We start from the raw sequence: 12913 nt of genomic DNA, 5'->3' as shown, positions 1-12913 counted from the left end.
GAGAAGAAATGGAGATGCAGAAGTAGACAGTCTGGTGGACACAGCGGGTAAAGGAGAGGCTAGGGTAAACTGAGGAAGTAGCACTGACATATATGAACTCTCGCGTGTAAACCAGAGAACTAGCAGAAGCTGCCATATAACACGGGCAGCCCCGCCTGGCACTCTGAGACAACCCAGACGGTGGAATGGCGGGGAGGCTCCAGAGGGAAGGAATGCAATTATGACGGATTCGCACTGATATACATCAGTGGCAGAGACCACGACAACACGGTGACGCGATCAACCTCCAGTTAAAGAACAAAAGACTCTGCAGTGGGAAAAAGGGGAAAGAGTAGATATGGCAACACCAGGCGGACTCATAGGTGAGAGAGGAGGTGAGGTTTAAGTCAACTTCGAGTTTAGCGTTTTAAGTCATAGTGATTATTATAACTGAACGTGTAAACATATGAAACCTGTTAAAACGGAGCTTCCATGAAACACAATGAAAAGCGATGACTAGGACAACTGTGTTTGTGTGTGTGCATGTGTGTGTGCAGTTGGGTACTATATTGAAACTGCTCAAAATTGGTTGCATTTTTTTATAAGCTTCATTATTAAAATAAAGGTTTGTTCAAAGATACATGGGAATAGTAAAAATAGATTGATTCAGAGTCATTTTAGGCTGTTTATTTTGCCTTACAAGAGAGAAACTTTTGCATTTTAATCACTGCAGAGAAGACAACTACATTTATTGATTATATCAGGAGGTATCAGCATCAGTACTTTACCTACATTATCTTGCAGCAATTTCAGAGAACTCCAGCAAGCAGTCTTTATTATCGCCATGTTGTAGGCTGAAAAAACGGAGACCCAGAGAGCACTGGTAACATGCCCTGGATGACATAACGAATAAATAATTGGTTAATCTGGCATCCAAATGATTGTCCATTTGTCTAAAATGTCTCTCAAGTCATTTCCCACGTTTAATTCTGAAATTTAAAGATCATTCTGGTTTCTCTGAGAGAATTTACTCACATGACTAAAGAAGACATGACAAATTATTTCCTTTCCTGGTACTTTTCCAAAATCTCACCTCAAAAATATAAAAAAATACTTCTTGAAATTTTGGTTTGGGGACCAAAGTTTAAATTTATTTCACTAAGCAATATTGACATCCCATGTTAAAGCATCTTGAAAACACAGCCCTTTAAGTGGAAGTAGTTGTTATTAAGAAAAGTGAAAGTGAAAGTTAGGTAGCTCAGTCGTGTCGGACTCTCTGTAACCCCATGGACTGTAGCCTGCACCCGGCTCCACTGTCCATGGGATTTCCCAGGCCAGAATACTGGAGTGGGTTGCCATTTCCTTCTCCATGTTATTTAATATGATAGAGGTAACCATGTTTCCATCAATATGAAGAGATAATTTAGATACCACCTTAATTCATTTTAATTGCCCCACATGCTCCATACTAAACAGACTGACAGAACACTGTAATCTCACTAGAGGTGAAAGAAAAACACACGCCATTGTTACATGCAGAAAGGACTACACAGCATAAATTATTTAATCAGTTCGTGTACGTAACTGGGAAGTTGTGGCCACGTATAACAAAGAGTAAAGTAAAACTTGACTTTAATACTTAATGTGCTATTAAATGGCTTTCCACTGGATTAGAAGTATTTCCCTAAGGAACTGACAAATAGTTTTAAATGGAACTCTACAAGGAATTTGCATATGAAGAATGAGATTATATGAAGAATAAGCATAAAATAATTGTTTTCTTTTCTTGAATAGTAACAATGCTTCCTCATTGGTATTAATGAAGTATTCACTGTAGGAAGAAGAAATCCCTACTAAATACTCAAATTTTAACTTAAGCTTTCCTACATTAACAGCAATATTTCTCTAACCTTTCATGTTACACTTTTTAAAAATTTATCCTTAGCTAGAAATAGTAGAACATACATTTCAGATTAAAGTTTTGAGGATTTAAAGATTAAAAGGTACTGGATAACTATAAATAGTACTATTAAAAACAATTACCATTTCAAAGTTAAGAAATGACACTCAGTAAAAAATCTAAAAAAGAGCAAGCTGTCACAAGAACAATTATTTCCAAATAAACATCTTTCAAAGGTTTGACTCATCCAGGTCTCCATTCTCCCTCGTAAGTTTTTCCTTTCCATTCTGCTCCTCATTTACTGTACTGACACCCATCAGTCTCCCTTACTCCCTATCTTAGAATTAAAGGCATATATTGAATTTGGAAACATTACCAATTTAAGCTAAATAATTACTGCTTATTTTATACTGTACTAGTGTAGAAGTGTTTCAGATTTAAAGTGGTATTATTTGATAAGCCCTGATGATGGTTTCTTGATCATTGGTAACAGCAAAGTCCTTCAAGGCCAAGCTTGCATGCTACTCCAGTATCTCTTGACTACCTATTTCTACATCATACAAAATGCCAGGCTGGATGAAGCATAAGCTGGAATCAAGACTGCCAGGAGAAATATCAATAACCTCAGATATGCAGATGACACCACCCTTACGGCAGAAAGTGAAGAAGAACTAAAAAGCCTCTTTATGAAAGTGAAAGAGGAGAGTGAAAAAGTTGGCTTAAAGCTCAACATTCAAAAAACTAAGATCATGGCCTCTGGTCTCATCACTTCATGGCACATAGATGGGGAAATAACGGAAACAGTGACAGACTTTATTTTCCTGGGCTTCAAAAACACTGTAGATGGTGACTGCAGCAATGAAATTAAAAGACTCTTGCTCCTTGGAAGAAAAGCTATGATCAACCTAGACAGCATATTAAAAAGAAGAGATATCAGTTTGCTGACAAAGTTACATCTAGTCAAAGCTATGGTTTTTCCAATAGTCATGGACGGATGTGAGAGGTGGATCATAAAGAAAGCTGAGCACCAAAGAACTGATGCTTTTGAACTGTGGTGTTGGCAAAGACTCTTGAGAGTCCCTTGGACTTAAAGGAGATCAAACCAGTCCATCCTAAAGGAAATTAGTGCTGAACATTCATTGGAAGGATTGATGCTGAAGCTCCAATACTTTGTCCACCTGATGAGAAGAACTGACTCATTGGAAAAGACCCTGATGCTGGGAAAGATTGAAGGCGGGAAGAGAATGGGAAAACAAAGGATGAGGAGGTTGGATGGCATCATTGACTCAATGGAGATGGGTTCGAGCAATCTCCAGGAGTTGTTGATGAACAGGGAGGCCTGACATGCTGCAGACCATGGGGTCAAAAAGAGTCAGACATGACTGAGAAACTGAACTGAACTGAATAAAGTCTCCCATACTTATTTAGATTCTGAAAATACTGAAAAAATGTAAAACTGCACATTAAATGAGATGAAAGAAAACAGAACACTTGAAAGCATACAACTCACAAGAGAAAAGCTCTCTGTGGGAACAATTAGTAAGCAAACAATCCAGCTAAGCATTGGTTTAAAGATCTTAATAGATACCTCACCAAACAAGATGTACAGATGGCAAATAAGCATATGAAAAGATGTTCCACATCATATGTCATCAGAGAAATGCAAATACATTGAGATACTACAAACCTGAACACTCCAGGACATATACAGGACCAAACTCCAGTGATTGTAGGTCAAAAAGAAATCTCATTCATTGCTGATGTAAATGCAAAATGGTAGAATTACGCTGAAGAACATTTGGTGGTTTCTTACAAAACTAAGCATTTTTACTATATGATCCAGCAATAATTCCTCTTGATATTTACCCAAAGTACTTGAAAAGTTGTGGCCACATTAAAAACCTGTATGTGGGTGTTTATAATAGTCTTATTCATAATTGCCAAAACTTGGAGGTAACCAGGCTTTACTTTGTAGGTGAATGGATAAATAAACTGAAGGTACATCCAGACAATGGAATATTATTCAGTGCTAAAAAGAATGTCAAGCCATGAAAAGACATGGAAGGAGCTTAAATGCATATTACTTTACTAAATAAAAGAAGCTAATCCTAAATGGCTGCATACCGTGTGAATCACACTATAGGGCATTCTATTACAGAAAAGCAAAACTATGGAGACAGTATTAAAGACAAGTGGCTATCAGGGTTTGAGGAAGTAGAGAAGAATATGGGGAGGACAGAGGATTTTTAGGGTGGTAAAAACACAGCTTATGATACCAAAATGATGGATACACATCTATTCCTTTGTCCAAACCCATAGAATCTGCAACAAAAAACATAAATCTTATTATTAACTATGGACTCTGGATGATTATGATGTTTGTAGGCTCATCAACTGTAGCAAATATGCTACTTTGGGGAGGGTGTTGATAATGGAGGAGATTATGCATATATGTGGGTACAGAGTATATGGAAAATCTCTCTACCTTACTCTTAATTTTGTTGTGAACTTAAAACATCTCTAAAACCTGAAGTCTTAAGAAAAGTGTAAATGTGTGGAAAACATAAAAGAACACTTGTAAAAATATTAAGAAGAAGAAAGAGGAGGCTGAGATGGGGGAGATAAGAATGAGTAGGAGAAGAGGGGAAGGGTAAGACAAGAGAGGAGGCTAAGTGGAGAAGGAGGAGAAAAAGACTAATAAGAAGAAAGATGCATAGCTTCAAAGCTAATAGAAGCAAAAGTTAATCAAAATATGGTGCAATAAAAAGGAGAACATGAAGTGATCAAAGGAATGCTGAGGGGGGAAGAGGCTAATAATGCCTTTGTTTATCTAAAAGAAACAAAATCTAAATTCTCTCAGGGTTTAAATATTGATTTACCCAAGCACTGATATGACTCTTAACTGTAGGATACTGAATGCAATACTGTACTTTCTGCATTCGCTGGCTTGCAACCTTTGACTATGAAAGGATAGTGCTGTTTGGCATCACACGCTGTCCATTTACCTACCTACTGCAATCCGGTTAAATGCATCATGGCGTCAGAACTGATGCCCGCAAGCTTGTCACTCTTGGGGTGTCCTCGTGAAGCGTCCAGCAATTCATCAAAATCATCATCTAAGTGTTCCTACTAGTTTGCAGTCATTCTGCCTCTGCTCCAGTTAAGCGTATGATAGACCAGACTCTCTGAATTCACTCGTCCCTCTAGAATTCGCAGTGGTACTTTGACTTCTGACTTCAGTACTCTAATGAAAACTTAACAACTTTCACTTTGTCCAGTATTCCTTGTTTTAAGGATAGGAGTGACATCTTTCACTGGAGCTGAAACAGGCAGTCCCTTTATTTCTATTTTTTAATTCAAGAGTTAGCTTAGGGTTTCCCTGTAAAAATGTTAATATTTTTCCAATATAAAATTTATTATTTTTTAAAAATCAGGTAGATCTTTATCTGCCCAAATGTGCTAAAAGAAGCATACACACAGAGAAAACATGCATGTTATATTGCTTTGGGGATTTAAAAATCATTTTTTCTTTCCTTTTCCAATTTTGAAAAAGAAAAAGATGTTGGGGGTTAAGATGTAAACAGATTTCTTTTTCTCTCTGCCTTGTCCATCTATCCTCCTCTTTTTCCTACTATAAGATGTTTCTTGAGGTTCATAAAGTATTTGTTGTGGCTCTCCTAATCATTCTTCTCTTATGTGTCAATATATTTTTCTCCAACTTGTAATTATTTCTTTCTAATTTTCAGCTTAGAGCTCTGCCAGAAATCTAGGGGCATTCTTAGACCCACTGTTGCTATTAACAAGGGAAATGTTTTTAGTTCAGAGGTACAACTTCCATTTAAGTAAATGTTGAGTGAGTTAACAGGAAAAAATAAACAAGCAAAAGCAAGAGAAGCTAGTGCGGTAAATCCTAAAATATATAATGCTTGAACTGGATGAAACCTTAGGATAATCCAATCCTCTCAGCTTAAATATGAGCCCAAAAAGAATAAGTGACTCACTGTTTACATTATATAAAAACACTTCTTTGATTTATAACTTCACGTTCATTCTCTTCCTGAGAATTTGCATCTATCTCAAAAATGTTTTTCAGTGAAATACAATAGCTTTTCTGCATCAAGAATTTAAAAAAAAAAAAGCATATAATACCTAACAGCTTTAAAACTATTCTGCTTGTAGGATAGTTTGCAAGAATCTGGTGGGTGTGTTTGCTTGCTTTTGTAATTGTGCTTGCTGAAATTTAATTATAAAATTGTCAAATAAGATAAGCAAGAATGGAATTGTAAAATACATGTGAGCTATTTTGCTGTTATTTTCACCTCAATATTTGTTTTCTTTGTATCTTTTTTCCTGGGGGGGGAAAAAAACGAAGAAGAAGCTTGTAAGAGCATATGTGTTGGCTGTACTTTAACCGAAGTAATGAGACGTGTAGCAAGCTTAATAATCAAACATAATTAATGCGACAAAACCTTCTGTTTTTATCCAATGATTTCAAATGGGCATGTTGTACCTAAATTGAAATTAAACTAGATTCTGATCATTCAGTTATTTATAGTTAGATAAAATCATGACAATTCTGTTTTTTTTATTCCACCTATTCAAGGCAAATATATTTATATATTTATGCATGTGTGCAAACATATATATATATATATATATATATATATATATATATAGTGAGTCTACTTGAATCATTGGAAATATTTAGATATCTTTGTTTCCTTTCTTCCTCTGTTATTCCAGAGGAAAATTACCCACTTAAAAATTACAAGGCATTCATGTGTATAATTATATACGTGATCTCGTCCATTAGACTGTATGCCACAATGACAGAACTTCCCTTTATCCTTTTCTCTTGTAAATGTGTTCAGAAACTGCAAAAGTAGAATAATGATAAATGCATAAATTAATCAAATGGCTACATTTGATGGGTGACTTTTGAGAGAATTAGCAAAACTTCAGACTTCTTTTTTTTCTTAAAAGGGCAGGGTCTATGTTTCACTCATTCTGTCTTCCATAGAGCCTTACACAGTGCTATTGAAAGTTGGTGTTGAGAAATAGTTTCGGAGCACAAGGACAGTGAAAGAACTAGACTGTCCTTCAGACTCAAAACTAGGTAAAAGTGGGCTCAGTAGTAGCCATCCCCTATGCGTTTCCAACTTGTATGTTAGCAAATGTTATAAAAATTAGAAGCAACATTCAAGAAACAAGTTCATACCTCTGTTAAAAAGGAATTTAACTATTGAATTATCTTCATGGTTCTTTCCAACTTCAAAACTTCTAATTCTTAATTTCAGTGATTATTCATACTATATGTACTCCAGTCACCTAATTAAAAACACTTTATCACTTAACAAAATAGGAAAAGGTTGAAGAAAAGAAGCGTAGTTTAATCTCTTACCCTGGAGAAACAAATCAAAACAGTGATATAAATGTTTTAAGGGGGAATAAAAGGGTATTGCATTTAAATAGCTATCAAATTTAGGACGTAGAGGTACAAGTGCCACATGAAGTGGAAATCTGTAAATTGTGGAAAGAGCTGCTCGTCTCTTGCCCTCGGTTATTTTTAAAAGATTGTAATAAAAATGTTTCACTGCCCTGACCTTTCATTACTAAGATCTGGTTGCATTTCCTCTTTAGTCTCAGCGAACGGGACATAAATCACTCTCCTTGGCATTTTGCATGGTCTGCCATGCAGGCAGCCAACTTTTACAGATGCCCTTCCTGGCTTCAAAAAGCAGAAGCCCGCAGGTAGCAGAAAATGCCAGGTTTCTTCTCACGCCTGAGAAGGCTCCGTCTGCGGTAGAAGAAGCTTCAGCGCCGTGATAAATGCCACTGTGCCGAGCCAGCGTGGTGGACAGTTTAACTCCATGACCTTCTGCAGGTAGACAGCCTTCCCTGTAGAGTGTCTTTGACACAACCTATAGCACAGAACATCAACACCAGCCCAGCCAGTGGGATCTGTATTCATTTTGCTATGAAACAACGGCTGCTCGCTGTGGAGTTCAGGTGCCTCGCATTCTCCGAGACGATTTCTTAGGCTTTAGTGTTTGTTGATCATGTACGCCTGGAAACTTCATCAAGGATTTTTTTACTGGCTTAACTTTTATTCTGTCACTTTACATCTCAAGTGGGTCAAGGCCTAGGGCCCAGTTTCCAGACGCTGTTTATGGAAAAAGATAACTAAGGGTTGTCATTATATTTGTTATCTTCACAATGGAACAGTTCTGATCCCATTACCGTGACTGTTATTCAGTTAGAATAACTTATCCCTATCTGTCCCACTCAGCTGGCATGAGGGAGCAAAGAAGTTTTCCTGTGCGAAACCGATGTGTAAAGTTAGCCTCTGTAAAACAAGAATTTATCTTAGTTTTTCCCTATGAAACAGTTCTACCTGTTTTTGAAGCACCATTTTTTTTTTTTTTTATTTACTTTGCCTGACTTTCTGCACTTTGAAATGATTGGGAAGAACATTTTGTTTGCTTGTTTGTTTTGTTTTTTATCTTAAAATCAGAGGAGGTTCTATTCATGTCAGAAAGTTTCAGTATGCAAGGTATTAAATCACAAACACTAAGCCTTTTTTTACTGACTTGGGTAAGACTGTGAATGTATATATTGTACTCTAATCTGACAAAGTAAAGTATGCTTTTTAGCATGGCCACACAGTCTGGAACCATATGTGCTGTATTTTCTTATCTTACTTTCCTCTTTCCTTGCCTTTGGGTCACTACATCCCCAGTCCTCTTTACTGTCATCTACAAAACTCGCTATTGTCTGTACAATTGGCTCTCTGCCCTGCGCTGTTCGGCAGGGGTTGGCAAACTATATTCTGTGGTTCAAATTCAGCATGCCACTGATTTTAGTAGAGGAAGTGTTATTGGAATAGAGCCAGGTCCATTCATTTACACATTGTCTGATTGCTTTAAATCTACTTTTCAACTGTTGAGTACAGGCAACAGAGACTGAATGACCCACAAAGCCTAAAAATACTTACTGTCTGGTCTTTCATAGAAAGTGTGCCCATTTCTGATATAAGGTTCTGCTCTTGATCCCAAAGTAGCTGGATGTCCTTGGTAAGCCATCTTGTCTTTCCTGCTCTTTTAAAAATGAGAAGGTTGAACTAGCCAGCTTCTCCAGGGTGATGGGATTCATTCAGCTTGGCACAACTGGCAAGACTTATAGTCCAGACTAAACCCAGTTCTGCCTGTGGTTCTCGGTTCTCTCCAGAACACCAGGCGCTTATTTGTATGCTGCAATCTACTCTGCATATTTAATTAGTTTATTCTAACTCATAGTTACTATCTAGGTATTTAAGTCGCTTGGGAGAAAGACAGTTAAGCTGTAATATGAAGGATAAATAGGAAATGAAAGTGAGGAGAAAAGTGAACACGAACTTTTGCCAGAAATAGCATTTTCATCCACATCGCATTGCCTTAAATTTTAACATATTCCACTCATTTGTGAAACATTAAGAAAGAAAAAATACTACAATTCACTTGTGATACACTCTTACTATGAAATGTATGTTGACTTCAGAATCTGAAAAATGTACTTTTGGAAAAAGTACTATCAATGAAATATACCATGATGGTACCTCTGGAGAAAGCCAATGTGATTACAGAAACAGGACTAAAAGAATCCTTAATATGGGAAGAGATAAGAAGGGGCTCCCTTAGGTAGATATACTCCTAAGTATTTTATTCTTTTTGTTGCAATGGTGAATGGTATTGTTTCCTTAATTTCTCTTTCTGTTTTCTCATTGTTAGTGTATAGGAATGCAAGAGATTTCTGTGTGTTAATTTTATATCCTGCAACTTTGCTATATTCGTTGATTAGCTCTAGTAATTTTCTGATAGAGTCTTTAGGGTTTTCTATGTAGAGGATCATGTCATCTGCAAATAGAGAGAGTTTCACTTCTTCTTTTCCTATCAGGATTCCTTTTACTTCTTTTTCTGCCCTGATTGCTGTGGCCAACACTTCCAAAACTACCAGCCCAGGTTGGATGCATGAGACAAGTGCTCAGGGCTGGTGCACTGGGAAGAGCCAAGGGATCGGGTGGAGAGGGAGGTGGGAGGGGGGACTGCGATGGGGAATACATGTAACTCCGTGGCTGATTCATGTCAGTGTATGACAAAAGCCACTACAATATTGTAAAGTAATTAGCCTCCAACTAATAAAAAAAAATGAAAAAAAAAAAAAAAGGAGGGGCTCCCCCTGTAAAATTCGCAGCAGTCTGCGCGCTTACAGTAGAGGGCTATAAGAACATAAACAGAAGGGCTGCCTTGGTCAGAGCACGTATCCTCTACCAGAACAGGAGGATGAAGGCATGTGCTGGCATCAACTGAGGGTCAAGGCACAGACAGGAAAGGAAACTGCCACCATATTGTTGCAGGAAGGGCCCCCTTCCAGGGCCTGAAACCGGCTCAATTCCAGAGGAGCTATTTCAGATCCTGAAAGACGATGCTGTGAAAGTGCTGCACTCAATATGCCAGCAAATTTGGAAAACTCAGCAGTGGCCACAGGACTGGAAAAGGTCCATTTTCATTCTAATCCCTAAGAAAGCCAATCCCAAAGAATGCTCAAACTACCACGCAATTGCACTCATCTCACACACTAATAAAGTAATGCTCAAAATTCTCCAAGCCAGGTTTCAGCAATACATGAACCGAGAACTTCCAGATATCAAGCTGGTTTTAGAAAAGCCAGAGGAACCAGAGATCAAATTGCCAATATCCGCTGGATCATCGAAAAAGCAAGAGAGTTCCAGGAAAACATCTATTTCTCCTTTTGACTATGTCAAAGCCTTTGACTGTGTGGATCACAATAAACTGTGGAAAATTCTGAAAGAGATGGGAATACCAGACTACCTGACCTGCCTCTTGAGAAACCTGCATGCAGGTCAGGAAGCAACAGTTAGAACTGGACATGGAACAACAGACTGGTTCCAAATAGGAAAAGGAGTATGTTAAGGCTGTATATTGTCACCCTGCTTATTTAACTTATACGCAGAGTACATCATGAGAAACGCTGGGCTGGAAGAAGCACAAGCTGGAATCAAGATTGCTGGGAGAAATATCAATAACCTCAGATATGCAGATGACACCACCCTTATGGAAGAAACTGAAGACGAACTAAAACCTCTTGATGAAAGTGAAAGAGGAGTGAAAAAGTTGGCTTAAAGCTCAACATTCAGAAAACTAAGATCATGGCATCTGGTCCCATCACCTCATGGGAAATAGATGGGGAGAGAGTGGAAACAGTGGCAGACTTTATTTTTTGGGCTCCAAAATCACTGTAGATGGTGATTGCAGCCATGAAATTAAAAGACGCTTACTCCTTGGAAGGAAAGTTATGACCAACCTAGATAGCATATTAAAAAGCAGAGACATTACTTTGCCAACAAAGGTCTGTCTAGTCAAGGCTATGGTTTTTCCAGTGGTCATGTACGGATGTGAAAGTTGGACGGTGAAGAAAGCTGAGCGCCGAAAAGTTGATGCTTTTAAACTATGGTGTTGGAGAAGACTCATGAGAGTCCCTTTGACTGCAAGGAGATCCAACAAGTCCATCCTAAAGGAGATAAGTCCTGGGTGTTCATTGGAGGGACTGATGCTGAAGCTGAAACTTCAATACTTTGGCCACCTCATGCGAAGAGTTGACTCACTGGAAAAGACCGTGATGCTGGGAGGGATTGGGGGCAGGAGGAGAAGGGGACGACAGAGGATGAGATGGTTGAATGGCATCACCAACTCAATGGGCATGAGTTTGAGTAAACTCCGGGAGTTGGTGATGGACAGGGAGGCCTGGCGTGCTGCGATTCATGGGGTCGCAAAGAGTTGGACATGACTGAGCGACTGAACTGAACTGAACTGAACTGAAGAGAGGTATTAGGATTAGGATGGGTGAACAGATCATTCTGGCATATTTGGTCTTCACTGTTTATCTTGATTTTACCCTATTATCAAGACTGCTTTCTAAGGACACATTTATTCATTTTTCATAGAAGCTGGAGAAATGAAACAAACAATGGGATTCCTTTTAAGACACTGCTTTAAAGATAATGCAGTTGAGACATTAATATTACTGTGCCTTTGAAGCAGAGAGTTTAGGGTTTGGAGCATTTGGGCATTTGGGATATCTACCTTGGTTCAGAATAAACCCTTGAGTTGATACCCATATTTATTTGATGATTCTCTGTATTCCTCAAAATAATTAATCAAACCCAAGTGAAATAGTCAGTTTCTTCTCTGAAATTTGGAATTGAAAGACCACTGATCGGTTTCACAGTTGCTACATCTGTAATGCATGAAATGAGAAGTAGGTGCCCAACTTCTATGCCTCCATGTGGTACAAGTAGTAGAGAAACTGATTAATCTAATAAGAAAATATGAAAAAATCTAGTAAGATTTGATTAAATCTAATCTAATAAGAAAATGTGAAAAAACTTATAAGATCTAACAGGAAGAAAAAGACAATATGGTTCTCATTCTCTATGAAGCTGGTTCTCAATTTTGCTCCTAGATTTTATTAACTACTTTCTTCAGCCATATATAAATGTAATGCCTATTAAAAGGACATATACTGGAAACATTTTGAATATTCTACAACCTCACCACTTCGTGATAAAGCAGTAAAATTGCTACATGAATATGAAAACATTCCAGGTATATCTTACATCAATATTTATTTCATAATTCATGAACCTATATGATTCATTACTTAAATTTCAAAGAAATGGATCCAATGCATACTCGGATATGGTCATAAAGACCTCTCTTGCTAATAATTATCATTAACATTAGAATTACAAAAATAATTATCATAATAATTAGCAGTGTATACATAACTCTTCCAGAATGATGCCCTGAACTTAAAGCAATTCTCACATAAGTTTTGAATAATATAAAATACATAACACTTAACAAATTTTTCTGGCTTCCCTGTTAGTTCAGTTGGTAGAGAATCTGCCTGTAATGCAGGAGACCCCAGTTTGATTCCTGGGTCGGGAAGATCCCCTGGAGAAGGGATAGGCCACCC

The 12913-nt window shown here is 37.7% G+C and overlaps 1 long non-coding RNA gene across 2 annotated transcripts in view; it reads right to left on the bottom strand.

Annotated features, from left to right (window-relative positions):
• Positions 1-644: 644 nt before the first annotated feature.
• The window catches only part of LOC110148376 (uncharacterized), a 77874-nt gene continuing 65605 nt past the window's right edge, over positions 645-12913 (bottom strand). For both annotated transcript variants that reach the window (XR_002317146.2, XR_011485089.1), the window contains exon 6: positions 645-872. This is a non-coding gene — a long non-coding RNA (uncharacterized lncRNA). The remainder of the gene's footprint in view (positions 873-12913) is intronic.

The sequence above is a fragment of the Odocoileus virginianus genome, chromosome 3 (genome assembly GCF_023699985.2).
Source record: "Odocoileus virginianus isolate 20LAN1187 ecotype Illinois chromosome 3, Ovbor_1.2, whole genome shotgun sequence".
Lineage (NCBI taxonomy): Eukaryota > Metazoa > Chordata > Mammalia > Artiodactyla > Cervidae > Odocoileus > Odocoileus virginianus.
This window is presented reverse-complemented; position numbering and strand designations above follow the sequence as displayed.